This window comes from Gorilla gorilla, chromosome 10 (genome assembly GCF_029281585.2).
Source record: "Gorilla gorilla gorilla isolate KB3781 chromosome 10, NHGRI_mGorGor1-v2.1_pri, whole genome shotgun sequence".
Classification (NCBI taxonomy): Eukaryota; Metazoa; Chordata; class Mammalia; order Primates; family Hominidae; genus Gorilla; species Gorilla gorilla.
This window is the reverse complement of record NC_073234.2, coordinates 57,293,992-57,321,461: the sequence shown is the minus strand read 5'-3', so window position 1 is coordinate 57,321,461 and position 27,470 is coordinate 57,293,992. Positions and strand designations below refer to the sequence as shown.

General features: G+C 38.3%; 1 protein-coding gene and 1 long non-coding RNA gene across 3 annotated transcripts in view; one reads left to right on the top strand and one right to left on the bottom strand.

Moving 5' to 3' along the window:
* The window catches only part of TMEM117 (transmembrane protein 117), a 550,223-nt gene that overhangs the window by 120,386 nt on the left and 402,367 nt on the right, over positions 1-27,470 (top strand). The window lies entirely within an intron of this gene.
* On the bottom strand, positions 22,136-26,450 carry LOC109029262 (uncharacterized). Its single transcript, XR_002008340.2, has 3 exons — positions 26,256-26,450; positions 22,788-23,061; positions 22,136-22,506 (listed from the first exon to the last, which is right to left on the bottom strand). It is a non-coding gene; the product is annotated as an uncharacterized lncRNA (long non-coding RNA).

Sequence of the window (27,470 nt, the reverse complement as noted above, 5' to 3'; positions counted from 1 at the left end):
AAATCAATGAATCCAGGAGCTGGTTTTTTGAAAGAAAAATCAATAAAGTAGATTGCTAGAGAGACTAATAAGAAGAGAAGACTCAAACACAATCAGAAATGATAAGGCGGATACCACCACTGACCCCACAGAAATACAGACAACCATCAGAGAATACTATAAGCAACTCTATGCACATAAACTGGAAAATCTAGAAGAAATGGATAAATTCCTGGACCCATAAACCCTCCTAAGACTGAACCCAGAAGAAGTTGAATCCCTGAATAGAGCAATAACAAGTTCTGAAATTGAGGGAGTAATAAATAGCCTACCAACCAAAAAAAGCCCAGGTCCAGAATTCTACCAGAGGTACAAAGAGGAGCTGGTACCATTTCTTCTGAAACTATTCCAAACAATTGAAAAGGAGGGAATCCTCCATAACTCACTTTATGAGGCCAGCATCATCCTGATACAAAAACCTGGCAGAGATACAACAAAAAAAGAAAACTTCAGGCCAATATCCCTGATGAACATTCATGCAAAAATTCGCAATAAAATATTGGCAGCAGACTGAATCCAGCAGCACATCAAAAAGCTTATCCACCACGATCAAGTTGGCTTCGTCCCCAGGATGCAAGGCTGGTTCAACATACGTAAATCAATAATGCAATTCACCACATAAGCAGAACTAAAGACAAAAACTACATAATTATCTCAATAGACACAGAAAAGGCTTTTGATAAAATTCAACACTGCTTCATGTTGAAAACTCAATAAACTAGGTGTTGAAGGAACATACCTCAAAATAATAGGAGCCATTTATGACAAAAAACAGTCAATAACATATCAATAACATACCGAATGGGCAAAAACTAGAGGCATTGCACTTGAAAACTGGCACAAAACAAGGATGCCCTGTCTCACTACTCCTATTCAACATGGTGTTGGAAGTTCTGGCCAGGGCAATCAAGCAAGAGAAAGAAAGAAAGGGTATTCAGGTAAGAAGAGAGGAAGTCAATTTGTCTTTGTTTGCAGATGACATTATCCTATATGTAGAAACCCTATCATCTCAGCCCAAAAGCTTCTTAAGCTGATAAACAACTTTAGTGAAGTATCAGGATACAAAGTTAATTTGCAGAAATCACAAGCATTCCCATACATCTACTGCAGACAAGCAGAAACCCAAATCATGAATGAACTCGCATTCACAATTGCCACAAATGAATAAAGTATCTTGGAATACAGCTAACAAGGGAAGTGAAGGACCTCTTTAAGGAAAACTACAGACTGGTCAAGGAAATCAGAAAGGACACAGGCAGATGGAAAAACGTTCCATGGTCATGGATAGGAAGAATCAATGTCATGAAAATGGCCATACTGCCCAAAGCAATTTATAGATTTAATGCTATTCCCATTAAACTACCGTTGACATTCTTCACAGAATTAGAAAAATCTATTTTAAAATTGATATGGAACCAAAAAGAGCTCGCATAGCTAAAGTGACAGTTGTAAGCAAGAAGAACAAAGCTGGAGGTATCACGCTATGATGCCTTTAAACTTACTACAATGCCACAGTAATCAAAATAGCATGGTACTGGTACAAAAATAGGCACACATAGACCATTGGAACAGAATAGAGAACTCAGAAATAAACTCGCACATCTACAACCATCTGATCTTCAACAAACATGACAAAAACAAGCAATGGGGAAAGGATTTCCTGTTTAATAAATGGTGCTGGGAGAACTTGGTAGCTATATGCAGAAAATTGAAACTGGATCTCTTTCTTACACCTTATACAAAAATTATCTCAAGATGGATTAAAGCCTTAAATGTAAAACCCAAAACTATAAAAACCCTAGAAGACAATCTAGGCAATACTATTCAGGACATAGGCATGGGCAAAGACTTTATGATGAAATTGCCGAAAGCAATTGCAACAAAAGCAAAAATTGACAAATGGCATCTAATTAAACTAAAGAGCTTCTGCACAGTGAATGAAACTATCATCAGAGTGAGCAGACAACTTATGGAATGGGAGAAAATCTTTGCAATCTATCCATCTGACTAAGGTCTAATATCCAGAATCTATAAGGAACTTAAGCAAATTTACAAGGTAAAAACACAACCCTGTTAAAAAGTGGGCAAAGGATATAAACAGACACTTCTCAAAAAAAAAAAAAAGACGTACATGCAACCAACAAACACATGAAAAAGAGCTCAATGTTACTGATCATTAGAGAAACGCAAACCAAAACCACAATGAGATACCATCTCATGCCAGTCAGAAAGGCAGTTATTAAAAAGTCAGGAAACAACAGATGCTGGTGAGGTTGTAAAGAAATAGAAACACTTTTACACTGTTGGTAATGTAAATTAGTTCAACCATTGTGGAAGACAGTGTGGTGATTCCTCAAAGATTTAGAACCAGAAATGCCATTTGACCCAGCAATCCCATTACTGGGTATATACCCAAAGGATTTATAAATCATTCTATTATAAAGGCACATGCACACCTATGTTCATTGCAGCACTATTTACCATAGCAAAGACATGGAATCAACCCAAATACCCATCAGTGATAGAATGGATAAAGAAAATGTGGTACATACACACCATGGAATAGTATGCAGACATAAAAAAAAACGAGATCACGTCCTTTGTAGGGACATGGATGAAGATGGAAGCCATCATCCTCAGCACACTAATGCAGGAACAGAAAACCAAACATTGCATATTCTCACTTATAAGTGGGAGTTGAACAATGAGAACACATGGACACAGGGAGGGGAACAACAGACACTGCGGCCTGTTGGGGAAGAGTGGGAGTGGGAGAGCATTAGAGAAAAGAGCTGATGCATGCTGGGCTTAATACCTAGCTGGTGGGTTGATAGGTGCAGCAAACCACCATGGCATACATTTACCTATGAAACAAACCTACTCATCCTGCACACGTACCCCAGAACTTAAAAAAAGAAAAAGCTATAAAAAAGGCAAGATATTCAAAGAAAAAGGGGCTAGGCAATCAACTATATTAAAATGAGAATTATATAGTAATCACAGTTGAACTTTTGCAGTGACTATACAATATGCTACATTATTTATATATAGGAATGAAGCCTTGAGAAAATGAGACATCAATAGAAAACTATTTTCTTCCATAGTAACGGGATTTGACTTGATTAAAAATTATTCCAGATACATTTTCTAATTTCCTCTCTTTTCAACTATGTACCCTGAACCAGTCTATTTAGAAATTATTTATTTGGTATTAATAAAGAGAGGCATGCTCCCAAGTTCAGGTCAAAATCTTTACTGACTAGAAACTGAAAAGGTCACCCAGGGCTGGGAAGGATTTTTCAGTTTTGGGTACTTCAAACACTTTTTGAAGTTGTCTTTCTAAATAATTTCTTAGTAATGTAATTTTTATAGCATCCATAGTATAAAGCCCTAATTTAGGAAAGCCTTGCTTGGTCTTTTCAAATATTCGTGTTCCCCAAAGGATGATAATGTATAATGTACAAGGAAGGAAGTGGTGGGGGAAGCAGTGCTAGCACACCATGACGTTGATCAGAATATTCTGAAAAGAGCCACTTGATGGCAGCAAAAGGCATGTTTTCAGCACTGATTGTCTCATTAATGAATCACAGGAAAGGAAGGGTATCTTCCCCCTTCTGAATTTCTGAAACTTGGTGTTGAAATATTCTCCTGCTGTGTTGTTAATGGGCTTTTTGAGGAAATCTACATAGTGAACTCTATAATAAGCACTTGTTATTTTGTGATGTGCTTGGCCCCTTTTACTTTATGTTCCAAAACAGGTTTAAATAACAGTATGTATAGATACTTATATGCTTGCATATGCATCTATATGTTTATAGACTTATTTTCATATTATAATGATAAATACTGTGTTTAGCACTGAGGGAATTAGACATTTGACTCACTGGTAAAAATCCTTCTGTGAACTGGAATGTTTCCAAAGAGTGCATACTATTTGGGGCAGAATATGAGGAAGCTGATTTTTTTAGTGTTAATCAAAAGGAAAAGTTCCATTTTTCCTGATACAAAGCCTTTTCCAGAGAATAAATTACCAATATTAATACATCACTATGTGTTAAGTATTTCAGAGAGAGAAATTGAGAAATAAGACAAAGTGATGCAGGCAATTTTGAAAATAAATGTTACTATTTATTTGAAAATAAATGTTACATATTCAGGACCTGAACAACGTGAAGGTGAAAGTTAGGTGGTGACTGTAATGAGAATGGAATAGACTCTGTCTCTCTGTTCTGTTTCCTTTTTGATAAGCTTTAGTAAGAAGTCACATGGAGAACTCATCTGGCTGGGTGTGGTGAGTACCCTCAGTAAGTGTGATCTGACCAGGACGACTGCACCAAAGGAGGTGGCAGGAGAGAATATCTGAAATGGAGACTTTCCTAAAATGTAAAACGCATGGTTTCTTTGTTTGTTTGTTTGTTTGTTTGTTTTTGAGACGGAGTCTCACTCTGTCGCCCTGGCTGGAGTGCAGTGGTGGGATCTCGGCTCACTGCAAGCTCCGCCTCCCGGGTTCACGCCATTCTCCTGCCTCAGCCTCCCGAGTAGCTGGGACTGCAGGCGCCCACCACCACGCCCGGCTAATTTTTTTGTATTTTTAATAGAGACGCGGTTTCACCATGTTCGCCAGGATGGTCTCGATCTCCTGACCTCGTGATCCGCCCGCCTTGGCCTCCCAAAGTGCTGGCGTTACAGGCGTGAGCCACCGCGCCCGGCCAAAATGCATGGTTTCTATGTACTGAGGGGGCAGCAAAAGCAAGCAAGGATAAATAGGAAAAATAAATGAGGGAGAGACGGGCATAGACTTGGAAGGGTGAAAGAAATTGTTCAAGATCTAATTAAAGTCCATGCACCAAGCTGACTTAGGCCTTAGCCTCTGGAGCTCTTACATTTATCCTGATTTTTAAAAGAATCACTAATACAGTGGTTCATAAGTATGAAAAGACTCTCTGATTTGTAGCTTCAGTTTCTATCGTCACAGTTGTAGGCTTCAGCACATAATTTTTCTCAAGGCTGAATTATCATTTAGTGGAAAAAAATCAGGGTGAACTTTTACTTTAAGCAGTAGTTTATTTTTAATTAAAAAATTTTTGTTAAGTTCACCATTTTCAACGGCTTCAGTAATGCTTTCTGATCCCTTACACAAACTTTTTTCCTTTTCTAGTCAATATTGATTGAGTAGTAGAAGCCCAGGTGCACATTTTTACTGATAAGAACAGTGATTTTCACTTCTTATTGCTCTTCAAGTAATAAGTTGGTCAACCTGCTTCCATTGTTTACACCGGTAGCTTCCTTCCAAGGAAGGAGTGCTTGTGTGTTTGCTTCTTTGTTTTATTTATTTTGGGAGGTGGTATTTGTTTGTTTTGGGAGGTGGTATTTGTTTAATTTATTTTGGGAGGTGGTAAGAAAAAATTTAAATTTAATAAAATATAAGTGACCTAAACTGATGAAACTATTGAAGTACAAAGCTACCAACTGTAGCAAATTAAAAAAAGAGATACAATATGATTTCCAAAGGTATGTAGCTAAACACAGCATTTAGGGGTGGGTAAAGAATGGACGACTGGGAAAGGGTTCAGGAGCTGGTGTGGGAAGAGAGCCGAGTTGTATGTTTTAATGAAGCCCAGAACTCCTTGATTCAATAGCTGAAAAGCTTGATTGTCTGCTCATACAAGGCTGGATGCAAATTCTGCTGGAGTGGTGCTTTAGATAATTTGTTGGGTTCACTCTTAATTAGGCTAAACATTGACTTGCTTGTACGATTAATTCACAATAATAGCACAATTAATTACTAAGGCTGGGAGTAAGGGGCAGAGCCAGTTGCTGAGAATGGGCTGGTGGCAAGAAAGGCTGGAAATGAATGGCTGATTCTGGTCAAGGGGGTTGACCCAGGGAGGCCCTGGAGAGGGGGGTTGAGTAAGGGGAGAGAGAGAAGGAGAGGGAAGGGGGTAAGAGGGAGGAAGAAGAAAGAGAATGAGACTAGACTTATTTAGCTAGAGGAAACAGCAATAGGGCACAGTTTGCTGCTGTTAATACTATTGGTTTTGCATTACTTGGTTTTAATAGTACAAAGGTAAAATAGCACAGCATATCCAAATTATCACGAGTTTGGTTAGTGTTGTTTGAATTGGTGAAGTTTTAAAACATTAATGAAAAACATAATCAATGTTGGATCCTTGTTACTCTGTGGGAGTGCTTTGTTACCTATTCAGAATGAACACTGATTTGACACACTTAAGAGGTGTTCTGTGATCGTTATTCATGGTTGTTTACTCCAGCTCTCTTATTAAATATTTTATCAGCTTGTTAGAGGGGGAAAATTCTGATTTGGCAAATAAAATACTTGAATGTTAACTACATAGAGGCAAAAATAATGTGGAAAAGTTAGACAGTTTTCTTATTTTCTAGAAATGAGTTGTTATATCATTTATAGTTAATGATATTAATAGTGATATTAATATTACTATTCCTGACATCATCATCATCATCATTAATCCGGGGGAAATGCATGCTTCCAAAGTGAAGAGGCAAACTAAATTTTTAAGGTCGCAAAAAATCTTGGTTGTCTTTGGCTTTATTTTATGTGGGAGGCGGTGTGATATAATAGAAACAGCATGGACTTTTGTCCCAGCATTCTTTAGCCATGTGACTCTGAGTAAACTATACTTTCTGAGGCTCAGTTTCCTCAAGTGTAAAATGAGGATGTTAGTACCCATTTCAGGGTTGTTGTGACAATCCAGGAAGATAATAAATGCAAAACAATTAGTATGATGCCCACCATATAATGAACTCTTGATAAATATTAGTAGCTATTATAAAAACAGAAAATATATATTTTAGTTGAAGTACTTTAACTCTCAATAAATATTAATTGCTGTAATTAAAAACAATAAGTAATTTGGCCAATATAATGAAATGACCTAATTTGTGGCAATAATATTATTACGTTATCTTGCAATTGTAATAATTATTATTAATTTCATACAAAATGCCCAAATGAATACCTGGCTCCAGTAGGTCTTTAATAAATAGGAATGTCTTATGCCATAGTACTTAATGTGTAATCTTAAAGATACTTATGGAGTGAAATTAGCCCATGGAATATATGGCACCTGGCTTGAATGGTATTGGAATGCATCTTTATGAATGTAAAGCAGTTCCTTATTTGATTTTCCATAAATGAAAAGTAAATATTAAAATCTATAATATTTCATTAGGGTTCACAAGTTATATTAAGTAACTAAATGATTATTTGATAATTCTTTTTAAAAAGAGGGAAAATTTGATACAATTATGGATGATAGCATGGGAATTAATGACTTAGTGGCCTGTGTGTATGCACATGTTGTGTGTGTATTTGTTATCTAGAGCCCATACGATAATGAATATCTTTAGATCTATCTGAGTTCCTTCTTCCCAGTGGTGAGTATGTAGGAACTAATTACGTTCTAGTCATGGAAAATTGATGTATATTGATAGCCTGAGGTTTCAAGGTTTACCAAAAGTTATATAGTCTGATTTAATAAATTAATAAGAGATCGCCCAGCACCATCTGAGAAAGTGATATTTCTGTGACAGGTTATCCTATTTGTTATTAACTCCATAGTTATTCTTGAGGAATTGATGAAAACAGTTAACAGAGTCCTATTAAGAAAATATTTTAATATTTAAATATTTCCCTCCTAAGGTAGCATCAGTGACAGTACAACTGTTATACATTATCCTTGCTCCTGAGTTAGAAATGTCTACAAACTCTTCTACCGTTCTGGTACCAGGTCAGGAAGGTAATATTTTTTTTCATAGTGGACTTAAGTAAGCTGCCTGTGCTTTCTTAAGAAGAGCATCACATTGGAATTGGTTAACTTTTCTCTATTTCATTTGCCTTTAGGCTACCACCAGGGTACCCTGACACTCTACTTTTTCTTTTTTTCTGGAGAAGCAAATATGCATAACATAATTAAGTTAGTGTCAGAAGACGTGGGATTATGGGACTTGGAAGAGCAAAATATTTACAATAGTAAAGTTCTTTAGAATTGGGACACTCAAAGACTGATACCGATTTAAGTAACATACTAAATTAATATCCGTATTTAATTTTAAGAACCACCACTTTATGTCATTTACAATAGAAGATCAATAAAATAAAAACAAAATATGAAGAAAGAAAGGGAAGTATTGGATTTTGATATATATTTTGTAGCCTACATAGTTTAATTCTCTCTCCCTAAAATACATATTTTAAAAGATTAGGAGGGGCCGGGCACGTGGCTCACACCTGTAAACCCAGCACTTTGGGAGGCCGAGGTGGGCAGATCACGAGGTCAGGAGATAGAGACCATCCTGGCTAACATGAAGAAACCCTGTCTCTACTAAAAATACGAAAACAAAAAAAATTAGCCAGGCATGGCGGCGGGCGCCTGTAGTCCCAGCTACTTGGGAGGCTGAGGCAGGAGAATGGTGTGAACCCAGGAGGCAGAGCTTGCAGTGAGCCGAGATTGCACCACTGCACTCCAGCCTGGGTGACAGAGTGAGACTCTGAGACTCCGTTTAAAAAAAAAAAAAAATTAGGAGTATAGTTCCTAGGCATATTGCAAAGCATACATTATTCAGCATCCTATGTAGTAATAGGAAATTATATATATATCACATATAAGATGCTTATATTCTTTTAGCAAAATCAGTTGGTTTTTATTGCTTCAGTATTGCCTCAGATTTCAATGTTGCGTCAATATTTGCTTGCTTAAATATGGTTAATACAGCTACATATGCATATTCTGTTATTTTAAATATATTATAAATTATATTTTAAATATATTACTTAATGTATTCTAGTATACACTATATATATATCTCTATGTGTATGTGTAATATCCATTATTAGGTAATAAAATCTAGTTATTAAAGCATTTTACTTTTATTAGAGAATTTGATGTACAAACTTACAGCTGAGTATCCAAAATAAATCACTGATGATAAAAAGTTATGAGTAACAAAGAGATACATTTTGAACCCTACAGAGGCATCTTAAGTGTGTGGAGATATAGTTCATAAAACTGAGACATCAACAACATTTCATAGAATAGATCTTAAAGGAGCAACAGATGTGTTATTTCTGTTGGGATGCTGTCAAGTTAATACAGGGCTCAGCGGAAAAGAGATGAGCTAGGAAATTTCAGCTCTAGCTATAGTTTAAAGACAGATTTCCCTGACATCAAACAGAGTTGGTTCAAGAAGTAGGTCATTGACACATTTTGTCATAGCCATACAATGAGTGATGATGGCTTACAAAGGCAAGGTAAGAATTTAGGACTAGAAGATGCAAGTCAAGGTTGGCATGATTGGAGATCCAAGTCATTAAGATTGTCATTTGTGGTAATAGTCTAAACTCATGGATTACTTAGGAATTAGCAATAAGATGGAGCTAAAGTCAGGAGTTTTGGAGAATTTAATGAACTCCATGGACCCACTTCCTCCAGCCTCCCAAATTTTGTGTACAATGTGAGAGAGTTTACAGACTCCCAGCCATTGAACTAAGTATCTCAGAATTAGGAGAGTAAACAGGAGACCTCAATGATAAGCCCTTAAAACTAATATGTATCAATCAGGATAGGTTAGATTATGCCTCAGTAACAAACAAATCCAACATCTCAGTGGTCTGAAACAACAAAGTTTATTCCTTGCTCTCACTACATTTTCATTGTGAGTCAGCTGGAGGGCTCTACTGCTTGTCGCTGTCTCTCTGGGATCAAGGCTGAAATAGCAGTTGTAATGTGGAAGGTTGCTAGTAGCTCTCAGGGAGGTCTCAGAGCAGTCAGTAATTGAACATTCTGTCTGGAAGTGACATAAATCACTTCTTCTCACACTCTGATAAGAACTAATTATTTGGCTCCACCCAAGCACAAGGGCATGGTAAGTGCATGGGCCTGGGAGGGGGAGAACCAGAAGCATTTTCAGGAACAACTCTACAGACTACAACATGAGACCACTCCTACCTCTCAACTAGAAAGGGATTATATACTTCCTGATCTCTTTCCTAAAATTTATCTTTCCTACTTCTTTCCTACTTCTCTTTCCTAAAATTCTTCTCCACCTTCTAACACACAATGTCTTTCTTCCTATGAAGGAAATATATAGAATATTTTAAAAATCATCCCATCTATGGCTTGACATAAAAGGTGTGGATGCATTTCACATCAAAATCTAGTTCTTTTTCCAATTGTACATCATAGTGATACCAGTTGGCCAGTCAGGATAAGTGTGCAATAATTGAACAGAGGAGAAATCTATTTCATGAGGAAGGTAAGATGTCAGGATTAGTTAGACACTGGACTGACTGGTGGCTACTACGCTCTGGTTGGTTTCTTATCTATAATTAGTACTGTATACATTCTGATACGGTCACTACATTCATTCTGATTGGTACTTCTTATGCCATTTTGGTTCTAAATACTTTGAATGTCATCCTTAGTTAATAGAAATAAATTAGTTATGTTATTGAATTTCGAAGAAAAGGAACAGGTCAACAGAACTTTATGGAGATATGGATAAAACATGTATAATAAGTCAGAGGAATTATAAAATGTTATACCTTCTTATGTCTACAAATTTAAAATAAGTCAAGAACACAGTTGGAATTTGATCATTTAAAATAGAGGCTCCAACTGTGGCTGAACTTTTGCACTCGTCCTGGTTGCCCTAGTAACAGGGCTCCCTTTCTATGCTAGTAATGTTACAGTGTGAGTGAGGTAATAATTGGCAGTAGAGACATACGCGTTCAAGTCAGCTCCTACTTCTGGGTAAGTTAGGAGTTTGCTGAAGGCAAAGGATGAGGTCATAAAGGGACGAATTTGAGTTAAAAAGAAAATAAGGAAAAGAATTAAGTTGAGCCTTATCTTGAAATTTTCTGAGCAGAGCCCCACACATCACATGCATTTCTCCTGATCTTGGTTGAAGTCAGGGTAGACAGTAAGTCATGTGATTGTATATCTCTATGAGGTCTTCCATCACAGCCCAGAGGAAGCACTAGACTGGAAAATTGTAACCTGTGCAAATTGGCTTGGATTAGAGCCACCTGTGTGTGGATTACTCTGTCTCTCTTACAGTTACCCAGAAAGTTCTCATCTGCCCAAAAGGTTCAAGAGGGAGTCAAAACAGGCTTGCTCATATTTTTCTGTAAATGTTGTTTACTTTCTATTTGATATTGTCCTTAGGCATATTGTATCCTTGCCAAATGTATCTGTTCGAATTCTGCTTAATGGTCTGAGCCTTTTTTTGCTTTCATTAAATATATGTCAAATGTACACCACTGCTTGGACTGAGATTAGGAAGAGTAAGCAATGAGCACTTCACTGTTTTTTCTTTTTATAATTTTGACTTTTATTTTAGATTCAGGAGGTACATGTGCAGGTTTGTTACGTGGTATTGCGTGACACTGAGGTTTCGGGTACGATTGATCCTGTCACCCAGGTAGTGAGCGTAGTAACCAATAGTTAGTTTTTTAACCCTAGCCCCACTCCATCTCTCCACCCACTAGTAGTCCCTAATGTCTACTGTTGCCATCTTTATGTCCATGTATACTCAATGTTTAGCTCCCACTTAAAAGTGAGGACAAGTGGTATTTGGTTTTCTGTTCCTTTGTTAACTCGTTTAGGAGAATGGCCTCTAGCTGCACCCATGTTGCTGCAAAGGACATGATCTCATTCTTTTTTATGGCTGCGTAGTATTCCATGGTATATGTCTACCACATTTTCTTTATCTAATCCACCATTGATAGGCAACTAGGTTGATTGCATGTCTTTGCTATTGTGAGTAGCTGAGTACTTCACTCTTTCAATCTGTTTTCTCTTTATCTAAACCTTTCCCACTAGAAAAAGAAGGGGATAAGAGGTGCTTCCTCTGTTCCACTCTTTAAAATTCCTGAAACAAAACCCAATAAAACTATAACATAAATAAATTAAAATAATACACATTACCTAAAAATAGGATGGTTTTTAATTTGTTATTCAAATGAGGACACCTTTGAAAGTGAAAGAAGGTACTGTTAATAATAACACAGAAGAAAACACATAGATTATGATGTCCATGCCTAACTTAAAAATATAGTCACCATACCTAAAGCCAGTAGGAGAGAACAGAGAGATAAGGAGGGAAGGAGAATTACCTTGGGATACTCTAAGGGGAAATCTTCACCTTGATGCACACTGAGTTTTCATACTCGCTTGTAACTAATTTGCAGCCAAGTTCAGTACTATTAATAATAGAGAACATGAAATTATTTTAAGATAAAAGCTCTCTTCCAGGAATAACTTGTATCAGGCTGACTATTTAAGAATGAGTTACTAGGCAAAGAATAAAGTCATAGAAATCCATATTCATAGTGAAGCCTCAGAAATGGTCTTAGTGACTGACAAAAGAATTGTCAGATTAAGGACTAACTCACTAATTTGATTGCATTTTCTGTGCCCATGACAATAATTTAAGAAAATTAAAATGAGCTCCACTTTTCTTAAGGCAAACCTGTCATGCCCTGCCTCAGATTTCAATAGGACTAAAGAAGAGTCCCTAGAATGTGAGAAATGACTATAACTGTGTAGTGGGCAGCCTCTGAGATGGTCTCAGTGATCCCACTTCCTGGTATTAAGCCCAATCCTTTATTCTTTTCCCCTTAAGTATAGGTTGAACCCAGTGGATCCTGCTTCTAATGAATAGAATTTGATAAAAGTAATGCCATGTTACTTCTTCTTCTTCTTCTTTTTTTTTTTTTTTTGAGTGAGGTGTCATTCTGTCACCCAGGTTGGAATGCGGTGGCACAGTCACAGCTCACTACAGCCTTGACCTCCTGCTCAAATGATCTTCTCACCTCAGCCTCCTGGGTAACTGGGATTACAGGCATGTGCCACCATGCCCAGCTAATTTTTTGTATTTTTTGTAGAAATGTGTTTCACTTGTTTCCCAGGCTGGTCTTGAACTCCTGGACTCGAGCGATCCTCCCACTTGGATTCCTAAAGTGCTGGGATTACAGGCATGAGCCACTGCACCCAGCCACATGTTACTTCTGAGGCTAGGGTGGCTTCTGTCTTGCATGCTCTTTCTTGCCCTCTTTCTGGGAGCCCTTACTCTGGGGGAAGCAAGCTGCCACATTGTCAGTATGTCGTCCTATGGAGAGGCTTATGTGGCAAGCAACTATCTCCAGATAATAGCCAGGAAGGACCTGAGGCCTGCCAACAACCTCATGAGGGAGTGGAAGCAGTTCCTTCCCAGATCAAGCCATGAGATGATTATAGCCTCAGCCGATGTGGTGATTATAGCCTTGTGAGAGATCCTCAGCCAGAGGATCCAGCTAAATTGTGCTCTGATTCCTGACCCACAGAAACTGAGATAATGAATGCTTTCTGTTTTAAACTGATACATTTGGTGATAATTTATTCCCTAGCAGTAGATAACTAATGCACTGCATATAAAATAAAATAGTGTGTTCTGAATGATGAAAATACACAGAAACATGCGTGTGCGTGTGGACACGCACACATACACAGAATGGCTACAAAATCCTTATGTGTGAAGGATAAGAGTTTTTCCTATGCTCTCCTGCATTCTCTGCGCTGATTTTATTTTTTGCCATGTGTTTTTCTGGATATTTTCTTCTATGTTTATGGTAGGGGGACTTTAAAATGGTTCCACAGAATATTAGCAAATAATAAACAGAAGACTTAGGCTCAGGCATAGAGACCACATATGATATTTATTATACAGCATATATTTGGGAGAAGCACTATTGATCTTTCTTATTGAATGCAAATTTTTCCTGTGAGTTTTCATAAAGAGGATTCTCTAAAATGTAGAGAACACCTTCAGTGACATTCTAACAACATCCTTACCGTAAACAGAACAATGAATGTTAGCCGGCTGTTTCTTTTCAAGTCTGTCAGTATGGTCTTTATTTGCAGTTTTAAGGACTAGCCTAATTGTAGCACATGGCACCCAAGTGGAACTTACTAGCCTCCAAGGAGAATATCTTGCATATTTGACTTTTTCAACAATATCAAATGTCATGACAAAGGAGTTCATCAGATTTCTTCTGCAGACGGATGGTTGTCTTTTGGGAATGGTTTAAGTTCTACTTGTGACAAAGGAAAAAATAATTGGCAGGTAACACCTTTTTTCCGGCTATATAGTTCTGTGATTTGTTGTCTATAACTTAACTTTTAAGTTATTTGTTCCAAAAAGGTAAATATTCAGCTTGAAAAGCTGCTGAAGGAAGATTAAGTCCAGGCTACTTCTCATCCTATTCTGCTATAGGGGTAGCTAAAACCCTTTGCAGAATTAAAAAAAAAAAATCTCTTTAGCACAATACAAATTATTAGAGTCATCAGATTATAGGTGCCGTATACCACATTAATCTAGGAATAATGGTGTAATGCTGTTTCAGTTATTTATGAGAAAGTACCTGTATTTAAAACTGTTTCCAGAATTGGCAGTTTTTACTGCAGCCTGCACATGGGGAAATAATTCTTACTAAAATCACTTAACACTTCCTTATGAGCTTTGTGTGACACACGGATTTATGTGCATGTCCTTTTAGTAGGAAATGAGTTTGAATTTTACTTTGGGAAGTAAGATTTATATTGTAAGCGGAAATATAAAAAGATATAATAAAACTGTTTTGGCTGGTAATGTCACAGTATCACTAATCAAAGAAAGCACAACAGAGCCATAGAAATATCTTTTTACTTTACAGAATGAAGTAGAAAATGCACTTTAATTGCTGTCAAGAAAAGATAGAAGCAAAATATTGTTTGTGATAGATATCTGTTAGTGTACAGTACAGATTTATCAACGCTTTAAAACTTAATTTAAAATTGGCCGGGCATGGTGGCTCATGCCTGTAATCCCAGCACTTCGGGAGGCTGAGGTGGGTGGATCACGAGGTCAGGAGTTCAAGACCAGCCTGGCCAAGGTGGTGAAACCCCGTCTCTACTAAAAAAAAAAAAAAAAAAATTAGCCAGGCATGGGGGCGGGTGCCTGTAATCCCAGCTACTCGGAAAGCTAAGGCAGAGAATTGCTTGAACCTGGGAGGCGGAGGTTGCAGTGAGCCAAGATCACACCACTGCACTCCAGCCTGGGCAACAGAGTGAGACTCTGTCTCAAAAAAAAAATAATAATAATTTAAAATTATATTTTCATCCTCGTATGAAAACCCTTGGAGGCTTCTGGCATTCAACTTGTACTTCTTCCATTCTGTCATCTGGCAACTTGCTGAATATTCCTTCTCTCTCACTAAAAGGTTTCTGTGCCTGTCTCACAGTCTTGGTCTTTGCTTCAAGTCTTGCCATCATCTTGGGTGTTTCTAAAATCCATACGGTCACCTAGGGACTCTGTCAAATCATCCAGTGGATGCTTCCCAGTCATTATTCTCCTTAACCTCTTTCTCTCTCCATCCCTTGACACTTATCACCATTCCTGCCTCCTGGAAATACTGTATTTCCTGGGTTCCTAACACCATTCACTCTCCTCCTCTCTTTAATCTCTCCTCTAGGTATAGCAGTATCTCCTTATCCCCAGTTTTTCTTTGCAGTTTCAGTTACCTGTGGCCAACCATGATCTGAGAATATTAAATGGAAAGTTCCATAAATGAAGAATTCATAAGTTATAAGTTGTGAGTCATTCTTAGTAGCTTGATGAACTCTTGTGCCATCCTGCCTGGGATGTGAATCATCCCTTTGTTCAGCATATCCACATTGGATATGCAGGAGGCAGGTCTCGGTTATCACTGTCTTGGTTATCAGATCGACTGTCAGTGTACAACAGTGCTTGTGTTCAAGGAACCCTTATTTTACTTCATAATGACCTCAGTGTGCAAGAGTAATGATGGTAGCCTGTTGTTATAATTGCTCTCCTTTATTTATTTATTTTTATTATTATTATTTTTTTTTGAGATGGAGTCTTGCTCTGTTGCCCAGGCTGGAGTGCAGTGGCTCCATCTCGGCTCACTGCAAGCTCCGCCTCCTGGGTTCATGCCATTCTCCTGCCTCAGCCTCCCGAGTAGCCGGGACTACAGGCATCTGCCACGACACCTGGCTAATATTTTATATTTTTAGTAGAGACAGGGTTTCGCCATGTTAACCAGGATGGTCTCAGTCTCCTGATCCGCCTGGCTCGGCCTCTCAAAGTGCTGGGATTACAGACATGAGCCACTGCACCTGGCCTGCTCTACTTTATTATAAAGTATTGTTGTTAAGTTCTTCCTCTGCCTAATTTAGAAACTAAACTTTATCATAGGTATGTATATATAGGAAAAAACAGTGTATATAGGATTCAGTATTATCTGTGGTTTCGGGCATCCATTGGTGGACAAGAGGGGACTACTGTACTGCTTTTCAGTTTTCTTTGGGCTCTCATCACTCAGGGTTTTAATCTTGTTTTCTTACTCTAGTTAGGCTACTTGTATGGACCTACCTTTCTAGCTTGATTGACTGTCTTTATGCAGGAGATTCTAAAATATGTATGTCTACCCTTGATTTTTTTTTTCAGCTGAATATCATACTAGCTACTAGAAACAGCCATTTGAATATGTCATCAGTATTCAACCTGATAGTTTAAAATTGAACTCTTCACTTCTCTCACCCTACCCTTGCCACCCTCTCTGTTCCATATCAACAAATAGCACAGTTATGTACCCAGTAGCTAAGGCCAGACTTAGGTGTGTTGTTCATTCTTTTTTTTCTTCTCCCTTACCTCATGCATATAGTAAATCACAAAGGTTTATTGATTCTACCTGCTAAGTGTCTCTCAAATCCATTTAATTAGTCCTACCTTACTGATGCTCTCCTTATTATTTCTTTCTTGGATTACTGCAACAATTGCCCTTCCTAGTTCAATATGTTCATGTGGTGGTAATTCCTCTAAAACATTTATGTCCTGGCTTCTAACTGTTCACTGAACAACTTATCATTGTCTTCAAAATTAAGTCCAAGTCCTTCCCGTGACTTTTACTACTCTAAGTAACGGCCCCAGCTTATCTCATTATTCTGCTCTTTTGTAATTTTTGCCCAAAGGCTAAGTTCTATCCAAAGTGAACTTCTTTCAGTTCTATGAAGAGGACTTTCTTTTTCAAACCTCTAGGTCTTGATATAAACCCCTTCAGCCCCTACCCTCCATGCCTTCACTGCCTATACCCTGGCAAGCTCATACTTATTCAGGTCTCTGCTTAGACATCACTTCCTCTGGGAAAACTTTCCTAACGCCTTAAGGTCAGGTAAAATGTTTCTTCTGTGTGTTCACATGGAACCATGTGTCACTCACATCATAACATTTAGCACACCATGTCCCTCCCACCTCCAGTACTCTAGATGAAAATTATTTTTTATGTGGCAAGAACACTTAACGTGAGATCTGTCCTCTTAACAAATTTTAAAATATACAATGCATTATTGTTAACTGTAGGCACAATGTTGTATAGCAGATGTCTAGAACCTAGTCATCTTGAATAACAAAAACCTTATACTCGTTGATTAGTAACTTCTCAGTTCCCCATCCCTCCAGCCCCTGGTAACCACTACTGCACTCCCTGCTTTTATGTGTTTGAATATTTTAGATACCTCATATAAGTGGAATCAAGTTTTTTTATTTGCCAGTTCTTAATTGGATTATTGGCTTCAGGGTGGAGCCCTTGGAGGAACAGGGCCAGGATAACATGCATTGTTAGGGCCTAATAGGCACAGCTGAAGGCAAAGACAAATCCCCAAAATTAAGGGTCCCATTTTATACTGGATCTTGGATCCCCAACAGGAAGGAGATACTATGGGAGAAGACAGCACATACCATGCATTTCATAATAAGGCAACCCAAAGCCAATCAACTTATTTTGTAATCAGCCCATCCCCCATGGGAGTCTCATCTCTTAGTGTGGGGGTGGGGATGTTTCTGTGTTCAGAGTTGGTTCCTTCCGGTGGGTTCTTGGTCTCACTGACTTCAAGAATGAAGCCGTGGACCTTCGCGGTGAGTGTTACAGCTCTTAAAGGTGGCATGGACCCAAAGAGTGAGCAGCGGCAGGATTTATTGTGAAGAGTGAAAGAACAAAGTTTCCACAGCATGGAAGGGGATGCAAGTGGGTTGCCGCTAGTGGCTGGGGTGGCCAGCTTTTATTTCCTTATTTGTCCCCGCTCACGTCCTGCTGATTGGTCTGTTTTACAGAGTGCTGATTGGTCCATTTTACAGAGCGCTGATTGGTCCATTTTACAGTGTGCTGATTGGTCCATTTTACAAACCTCTAGGTAGCCACAGAGTGCTGATTGGTGCGTTTTTACAGAGCACAGATTGGTGGATTTTACAAACCTCTAGCTAGCTACAGAGCGCTGATGGCTGTGTTTTTACAGAGCACAGATCGGTACATTTTACAAACCTCTAGCTAGCTACAGAGCACTGATTGGTACATTTTACAAACCTCTTGTAAGACAGAAAAGTTCTCCAAGTCCCCACTTGACCCAGGAAGTCCAGCTGGCTTCACCTCTCATTTGCATATCTTTCAGGTGACCAAGAGCATGCTTCTGTGATTCAAATGTGCAAAGAATTAAGTATCCCTCCTTAACTATTAGTTATCTTTTAAAGTATATTTCCTACCTAGTTGTTACATATAAAAGCTCTCATAATATTAAGTAATTTGATACCCCCAAAACTAAAAACTTAGCTAACACAGTGTAAAACAGAACAGAGCCTATGATTTTGAGAGGGAACTCTCTGCTTTTAATTCCTAGGATTTCATGAAGAAAACAGGTTTTTTTCTGAAAACAGGTTTTTTTTCCCAAAACAGGGTCTGTGACACCTCCTTTGTTTTTCCCAAGGAGTCCCAGGCTACCAGAATTTATCTTAAGGCCTCTCATGTGTGCTTTAAGAGTGGCAAGACAAAAAATGAAGAAAAATAATTCAGTCGACTGAGAAGGAGAAAAAAATTTCCAGAAAAATAAGATTCAAGAAGAGAAAAATGTAAAGGCCTTTTAAATATACTTGTAACTTGGATGTCCACTTTTAATTAAGCTGAGCACTCTTAAAGAAAATCCTTCTAAATCCCTTGTTACTTGACTTTAGCCACACCAAGCAGTTAAGATTTTCGGCTTTTGAACTTTACAAAGAGTAACCTCACAGGTGAAACCGAGAAGTCTTAATTAGGTTATGACTTAACTGCGAGTGTACAAGGAATTTTCAAAGGGGTGATAAGCAGCTTTTGAAACTGTCATTGCATTTGGTTGAAAGTGTGAGACAAGACCAGCAGCTCTTTGCAATGGCATGTAATTTCAGATTATCATATACTTACTGCTGCAAGAGCCTGGTATTCAAAGCTGCTACAGCAATTTGGGGTTCTTGGCTTTGGACTGGTTTCCCAGATGTTATAATTCTTTCTGGGACACTTATTTAGAAGTCTACCATCAAGGAAGCCACATGTGAACTTCTTTGACTATTCCTAAATCAGGATCATAACCCATTTTCATATGCCACATTATAGTGACTTTAAAATCTTTTAAGTAGAAACGTTTGCTTGGGTAGTGAGACTTTTTAGAAGCAAAAATACTATTTTGTATCTTTTTTGTCAGTTTAGATTATGTTAAACAAGAAGTCTTTTGGATTATACCAGAATTTACTTGGCTCTTTCTACAAAACTTCTCTAGTCACCAGACCATAGAAAGAGGGCTTGATTAAATTGAATCAAGTAACTTTTTCTATACCCTTCAGCGATTTGACTTTAAGCCACAGTTGGAAGAGAACAGTTTCCTGCCTTTGTCAGGTTCTGGAAAGATTTATTTGTTTCACTACCTATTTCTTCACTTGACACAGAGTAGTGGCACGTTATTGTTTTTTCTTGGGGACTGCAGTGTCTAGAGAAACTCTAATTGTACTTCTCTAGTTGAATCCCAATATTAAAGTCTTTTAAGTATTTTATAAAGGCTTTTAAGTATTATAAAGGCTTTAGCATTTTAAAATCTGACTTTATTCGGAAAACTTTTCCTTTTATAGGAGACTATTAATATTATTTATTTAAAATGAAGGGATATATAGCTGGGAATTATCCTTTAGAAAGTATGTTTTGTAAAGGACTTGTTCTATTTCTGAGTTCTTGTTTCTTTCACATGTTTTAAGAAAGTGCTGAATGATTGATTAAATAAACTTTAGATTGGTTAACACCTGATAGTGAGAAGACTGCTCCTTGGAATTTCTGTTTTAATTTCTCTTTATCCTCTTGTCTAATAACTATGATAGGCAAAATTTATGATCTGTCTCTCTATCTCAACTTACCTTGTTCCAGATGTACATTTTTGATGTCTGTTATTCCGGTTATCATGTATTTAATATAATTTCCTCGTTTGCTACAACATGGAAATAGGCTTTTTTACTAAAAATTATAAAGTAATTATGTCTTCTATGTTTATATTCTTAATAATATTGACATATTTGTTAATAATATTTAATGCTAATGAATAATTTAGTTTCCTTAGTGATAGTTTCCATGATGTTATAATTAACATCCCTACCTATGAAAATGTAGGGAGCTGTCTGAAGCCCAGGAAGGTCAGGAAGGTGTTAAAAACCAGGACAATGTATTTAACCTATCACAATCAAAATGCCATTCAGCCTTTGCCCTCAATATTTGACAGCAAATGAATTTGTCATTGCCTCACAAATATCCTGCCTTGAGCTACCACTTGTCTGCCTTGTAACTCATCTTTTCCGTGACCTAGTTCTTAACCTGGTTTTTGTCTTTAAGTTGTCATTATAAAATCTCTAACTGGGAGATATCTTTGGTTGCATTGTTCCTCTTATGAGTCTCAACACCTCATATTTATTATTATATCAAAGGATATGGTCAGGAAGACAAATTGTATTTGCTAGAGGAAAAATAAAATTAGTTCTGTGTGCCCTTGACTCTATATATTTGTAGTGGTTTTGGGGTCAGACAAACTCTGCTTCAAATCCTGCTTCTGCCACTTCTCAAACTCTCTTGTCCTAGGTATAATAATTATAGATAATGGTTATCAAGACCTAACTCTTTGCCAGGTACTGTGTTACATGATTGATGTATATCATTTTATTTAATGCTCATGACAGTTTAGGAGGAGAGACAGACCACTAACAGAGGTTAAGTAGTTTGCTGACCGTCATGTAGCTGATATCATGTCAGGCAGAGTCAGAATTCAAATGCAGGCTTTCTCGCTCCAGAGAACTGGCAGTGTTAGCTACATGGAGTTTTCCTAGGTATAAAGTAAAAATGATAATATCATATCTACTTTATAGGATTAGTGTGGTGATTAAGTCATAGAATATCTGAAAAATACATTCTCTTCTGTTTAAAATAAACTTTTATTCACCAAGCATTAGCAGACTCTCAGGGAACATTGCTTTTATCCATTAAACAAAGGTGATCTTTGCTGGAAACCCAGTGGCTTTGTGATACAATTCATTATGCTGGACTAAAAAGCAGAAAGCATTATGGCTTTAGGTTGACATGGAAAAACATACACTGAAAAGACTGATAGCCGGATGACCCTCCACAGTATCTAGCAGCATGCCATTGGGCTCTGGATCTGCCACCTATCAGTCTTTGGGATGATGGTGAGAGAAGTAGCTAAAGGAATCAGAATTACAAAAAGTATCCATAGGATGGTGTGATGGCTTGAAAGTACCAGGACTAAAATGAGAGACAACTTTAAATTCTACACTTGTATTAAGTATCTCCCCGAAAAATAGAGAAGTTTGTTTTTAGTAAAGCTCTTACACTTCTAGTCGACTGGAGGCTAAATGGGAATCACCAGTGTGACATGACTGTTAAAGGAGCTAATGAGTCATAGGTAGCATTGTTTTCTAAAATAAGGAAATTAATAGTATACTGCAGTATCAGACCATGTTGCCGAGTCTGTCCTGCAGACTGTGGCAGAGCAACAGATGAAAGGATTTCTCAGACACAGGTATCCAGTAAAAGAGTGGGCTAGGGGACTGCTGGCACTAGGGTCCCAAGAGAGTTAGCAGCCCCCCTAAGCTGGCAACGCTCACATTTATTTAGTACAGATTTAATGACAAAGGCTTGGAGCAAACACAATTTGTGGGTAATAAACATTGTCGACCCCCTGAGTAGAGAGCATCCTGAGCACGAATCATCAAAGGTTGGTTTCTGGAGACAGGAGTGAACAAATTTATCTAGATAGATTTCTTTACATTCCCTTGTTATCTGCCCTCACCCTTTGCCAGGGTAAGAACAGCTGCCTTCAGCTCATTCTTCCCTGAAGCTTTGCAAAACCTCCTGGCCTTCCAAGAAGGTTTGCCTTTTTCCCTATAATTTTTATAACTTTTCCTACCAGCCTGACTGATCTCCTACATCTCCCCCTTTTCTGATTTTTGCATCAGGTTTTGTTGATTGAAGAGTATAGATGTGTGCAGCAACAGGTTTGTCAGGTGCCACGGTTATAACTCATGTTCTGGCTTTGCATCCTAGAATTAGTAAATAACATAAGACAAACATGAGTGTAATCAGTAACATTCTTTTCTAATCAAAGAGTGACATGTAGTATTACTTGGCACCTCAGTTCAATGTGTGCCGTTACTAAGGAACCCCCCACTAGGGGTATGTTAACCCCTTTCAGCTAAGCAGTTATGTTATTAGAGACTGCCCAAGTAACAGGGTGGAAGAAAGGCAGATCTAAGAGATGAGCCTAATAGAGTATAGCAGGTTCAGGTTGCAGGCAGAGTGAGAGCATAAAAAGGATAAATACCCTATGTGAGTTGTGATGTACAACAGAGAGTATAGCAAGGAACAGATTATCTGAAGTGAATGGTGTCTGTTTCTGGAGCAGGATTCACTCAGCCTCCTGAGTTGTCTTCTTCAGCATTTCCTAGGTAATGTCCGGGGCTTGTGTCATCCGAGGAAGCTGCATCATCCAGGGCTGTGGGTTCTGCAGGGACATTTCCTTCATTTCTGATACCAGGTTGGGTCCTAGCCACACCATGATATGGGTTTGATGTGTCGTGCTGGAATCCACAGAGGACCTGAGGGGGTATGAACACAAGCATATTCTCTTCCCCATGTTAGCAATTTGTTTGGACCACTACATACATTACTGTTTACGTCTTTCCATAAAACTGCGGGTTTTATGTCTAGAGAGGTTTTAGCAAAGTGCTTTTCTATAGCTAACTGGAATTTATTATTTAAATTTAAGAAATTAAGGGTAAATAAGGCTTGTGCTAGTAGTGTTGCAGGGTCCTTACTCATATTCCCCCTTTTTTGTTTTCTGAGCATATTTTTAAGAGTGGAATGGACACATTCTACTGTGGCCTGTCCTTGAGAGTTATATGGGATGCCTGTGGAATGTTGGATGTTCCACATGTGGCAAAATTGTTGAAATTGTGAGCTGGCATAAGTCGGACCATTACCAGTTTTAATTTTTGTGGGCCACCCCATAAATGCAAAAGTTGAGAGAAGATGTTTAATAACATATTGGTTGGACTTTCCAGGAAGAGCATGTGTGCTAATTAGGTGAGAATAGGTATCAATGGATACATGTACATATGTAGTTTTAGTTTTCTGAATTCAGGGACATGTGTAACATCTGTTTGCCATAACTGATTAGGTTCTAGTCCTCTAGGGTTAACACTTGTTGAAGGAGGGGACATGCCTGTGAGCTGGCAATCTGGGCATTGCAGGATAATTTGTTTAGCTAGTATTTGGGTAAGTTGAAATTGTTCAGTTAAGTTCCTCCAGTTTTGGTGGAAAAATTGATGTGATTGGGTGGCTTGGTCAAGCAGTGAGGTCATAACTTGCAGGTCTGCTTGATTATTACCGTAAGCCAGTGGGCCAGGCAGTGAGCTGTGGGCTCGAATATGTGTGATAAAAATAGGACGTGTACGTTGATCCAGCAATTGCTGAAGTTGAAGAAAAAGTGCACACAGGGTGGGCTCAAGAGTGGACTTAATGAGAGCTGTTTCAAGGTTCTGCAATAAATAGAGTAAGCAGAGTCACTAATAATATTGATAGGCTGAACGGAAAAGGTCTCCAGGGCCAATATTAAGGCTCTAACTTCAGCTCTCTGAGTGTTAGTAAGTCCAGAACGAGTGAGGGAATTATGTGGTCTCCACCAAACAGCCACTTTTCCATTTTTACCAGAGCTGTCAGTAAAAGGTGTTAAAGCTTTAGGTATGGGGGAGTGAACTACTTTTGTAGGCACAACTACAGGAGTATGAGATAAGAACTGAATTAGTTTGTCAGCAGAAAGGGCATGCTCTATATGGCCTGTATAATCAGAGAGTGTTATCTGAAGATCTAGAGATAGGGGCATTATTGCTTCAAATTGCTTTTTACTTAAAGTAATTCTTATGACATCAGGGTCATAACCTACCAACTGATTGCATCATCTGTGGCCTGTATAGATGAGTTTACTACCTAGCTGGATATAGGGAGATAGTGTTTTAGTCCCTGTATGTGAGCAAAAATCTCATTCTAGGAAGTATAGCCTTGGGGCCATCTGTCCTATTAATCTTGTTGGGGAATGTTTAGTAGGAAAAACAAACAATTGGACTGAATATTTTGGGTCTGTGCAATCTAGTTGCCTCTGAGAAATAGTATGCTCTATTTCCTTAATTTCCCTTTTTGCTGCAGGAGTTAAATGCCTGAGGGAGTCTAGGGCTGTATTGCCTTTTGGGATAGAAAACAGGTTTTGTAACTTATCAGTAGTTATGTTCAAGGAGGGGCGAAGCCAATTAATGTCGCCCAGTAATTTTTGATAATCATTTAAGGTGTGTAAGTTGCTAGTATTTAATCTTTTGAGGTCTTATTGACCAGGAAGTTAATATGTATCCAAGATACTTCCAAGGAGAAGACAATTTTACTTTCTCAGGTACTATGATTAAACTTCCTAACTGTGTGTTCTTTATGACAGAGGCATATAAACTTAAAAGTACTGGCTCCACTGGGGCTGCTAGTAAAATATCATCCATAAAATGAATAATCTTGCAATTAGGAAATTTTTTTCTACTGGGGAGCAAAGCCTGATTTACATGATACTGACACATGGTAGGACTGTGTAGCATTCCTTGAGGAAGTACTTTCCAATGAAATTGGCGAGCTGGCCTTTCATTATTGATAGTTGGTATTGTAAATGCAAATTTTTCTCTGTCCTGTTTTGCAAGGGGAATAGTATAAAAGCAGTCTTTTAAGTCAACAATAACTATAGGCCAATCATAAGGAATCACTGTGGGGGAAGGGAGGGCCTGTTGAAGGGGCCCCATAGTTTGCAAATTAGCGTTGATAGCCCATAAGTCATGCAAAAGTCTCCATTTGAAAGATCTTTTGGGAATGACAAAAATGGGCGAATTCCAAAGGCTGTTTGATATTCTATATGGCTGGCTTTAAATTGCTCCTCAGCTAATTCATGGGCTTGTAATTTCTCTCCCTTTAAAGGCTACTGTTCTATCCAAATAGGATTTTGAGAGAGCTATGTCAGGGGTAGGGGAGGAATAACAGTGGCCATTATTAGAAAGGGGTCTGCAGAGTGACCTCAATTAACCCTCTTGTAAATGGGCTAGCAGCTCCATTTTCTCTAATGCTTTTTCTTATCTCTTTATAAGCGTCAAAAGAAATGGGTTCATAGACCTGATTGCCTTGTTGATCTTGTATTACTGGGCAGGCTAAGAGCTCCCCTTCTAATGACACTTGCCTAAGATAGGGTCCCAGAGCTGTAGTGTATCCCTTGTCTTTTTTCCAATTTATTGGAGGAGGGGGCTTAGGCAAAACCTCCGTTTCCTCTTTGTTATTTTTGCCCAGTAATGGCTTGGCTAAGGGAGAAGGAGGAGGTAGTAAGGTAGGTGATAGTTCTTCTTCCCTTTCCCATTTAGGCTCTTCTTGTGGAGTGGGATCAAAGCAGCCCTAACTAAAGCCCATAATGTTAGAATTGTTACTGGGACCCTTTGCCTTTGTGCATGATATTGTTTAAGATTTCTTCCCACTTGTTCCCAGAGTTCTACATCTAGCGTACCTTCTTCTAGGAACCATGGGATATGGGATACAACAGTTTGCATTAGGTCCCTTAATTGAGCCTATGAAACTGAGGCTGTGGTAGCTTTAAGCAGCTGCTTCAATACTTTTATATACTGTTGCTCTTGAGCTGATAACTGTTGTCCCATGATGAAACCCTAGCCTGAATAATTCCCTTAAACTTGGAAATCCCGAGTGGGCACCAATGACTTACTGACTTACTGACTGTGCAGTCTCTTCACTTCCGTTTTAGAGGGTTCCATTGTGATCTGTTGCAGTATTCCTCACATGGGGCACCACCTGCCAAGTCTGTCCTGCAGACTCTGGCCAAACAACAGATGAAAGAAGTACTCAGACACAGGTATCCAGTGAAAGAGCAGGCTAGGGGACTGCTGGCATTAGGGGCTGAAGAGAGTTAGCAGCCCCCCAAGCCGGCGATGCTCACATTTATTTAGTACAGATTTAATGACAAAGGCTTGGAGCAAACACAATTTGTGGGTAACAAACATTGTTGACTCCCTGAGTAGAGAGCAGTCCTGAGTGTGAATGATCAAAGGTTGGTTTCTGGAGACAGGAGTAAACAAATTTATCTAGATAGGTTTCTTTACATTCCTTTATTATCTGCCCTCGCCCTTTGCCCCAGGGTAAGAACAGCTGCCTTCAGCTCATTCTTCCCCAAAGCTTTGCAAAGCTTCCCGGCCTTCCAAGAAAGTTTGTGTCTTTCCCTATAATTTTTATAACTTTTCCCACAACCCTGACCGATCTCCTACACCATGTCTAGCACATTTTCACCACATCTCAAGTCTATATTCTTGAAGGTTCATTGGCCATTTGATTATATCTGGAGGCCAGACCACTTGAATAAAGGCTTTTCTGACCATTTTATTTCAGGAATTGTTCAATCTGGGTTTTAGCTTGGGGAATGTTATCACTATCTTCAAATACTTGAAGAGCTGTCATGTATAATTGGGAGTAGACTTAATCTGTATAGTGCTGGAGCACAGAAAGAGGAAGGATGAATGGATCATAGTTATAGAGCTTCAGTTGGGGCTTAATATAAGCAATAACTTTTTAACTGTTAGAGCCACGTAAAACTAAAGTGCCTGCTTTGTTGGTAAAGCAATGAGTTCCTTACTGGTAGAAGTGTTCGAGAAACTATGAGATAGACTGCCTATCAGGGAGAATATAGATAAGATTTCTGCTTTGAGTGATTGGTTAAACCTTCTGACTTATAATACCTCTACCTAGTCCAAAATTCTTTAGTATTACAAAAAAGATACAAATGTTTGCAGTAGAGCAAAGTATTGCCTCAAAATGAAATCTAAATGAAGAGAAAATGGGTTCTACTACAAAAATTACCTTTTCAAGAGATGTTCACTCATATATGGAATTGCAAAGAAAAAAAAATGTTAGTATCATAGAAGCAGAG